The sequence below is a fragment of the Dipodomys merriami genome, unplaced genomic scaffold (assembly GCF_024711535.1).
Source record: "Dipodomys merriami isolate MVZ:Mamm:240054 unplaced genomic scaffold, mDipMer1.0.p SCAF_115, whole genome shotgun sequence".
Taxonomy (NCBI): domain Eukaryota; kingdom Metazoa; phylum Chordata; class Mammalia; order Rodentia; family Heteromyidae; genus Dipodomys; species Dipodomys merriami.
In genome coordinates, this window is record NW_027202438.1 from 2,651,550 (window position 1) to 2,652,335 (window position 786).

Below are 786 nucleotides of genomic sequence, written 5' to 3' on the forward strand. Positions count from 1 at the left end.
TAGGGTTAGGCTGAGGCTGAGGGTGAGGGTGAGGGTTAGATTTAGGGTGAGTGTTTGGTTTAGGGTTAGAGTGAGGGTTAGGGTGAGGGTTAGGGTTGGATTAGGGTTAGGGTATGTCCTAGGGTGAGGATTAGGATTAGTTTTAGGTTTAGGGTGAGGTTAAGCATTAGGTTTAGGGTCAGGGTTAGGGTTAGGGTGACGGTTTGGATTAGCGTTAGAGTTACGGTGAGGGTGAGTTTTAAGTTTAGGTTTCGGGTTATGGTTATTCTTAGGGTTAGGGTTAAGTTTAAGGTTAAGGTAAGGGTGAGGGTGAGGGTAATGTTGAGGGTTAGGGTTAGGGTTAGGATGAGGTTTAGAGTTAGGGTTAGTTTTAGGGTGAGGGTGAGGTTTAGGTTTATTTTTAGGGTTAGGGTTAGGGCTAGTGTGAGTGTTAGGGTTAGGTTTAGTGTTATGGTTAGGGTTATGGTTTCGGCTAGTGTGAGTGTAAGGGTTAGTGTTAGGCTTAGGCTTAGGCTTAGTGTTAAGCTGAGGGTGAGGATGAGGGTTAGGTTAAGGCTGAGGGTGAGGTTTAGGGTTAGGGTTAGCGTTAGGGTGCTAGTGTGAGGGTTAGGGGTAGGGTTAGTGTTACGGTTACGGTGAGGGTGAGGGTGAGTGTCAGTGTTAGGCTTAGCCTTAGGCTTAGGCTTATGCTTAGGCCGAGCTTGAGGGTGAAGGTGAGGGTTAGGTTTAGGTTGATTTTTAGGGTTTTAGGGTTAGGGTGCGGGTTAGCTTTAGGGTTAGGGTGAG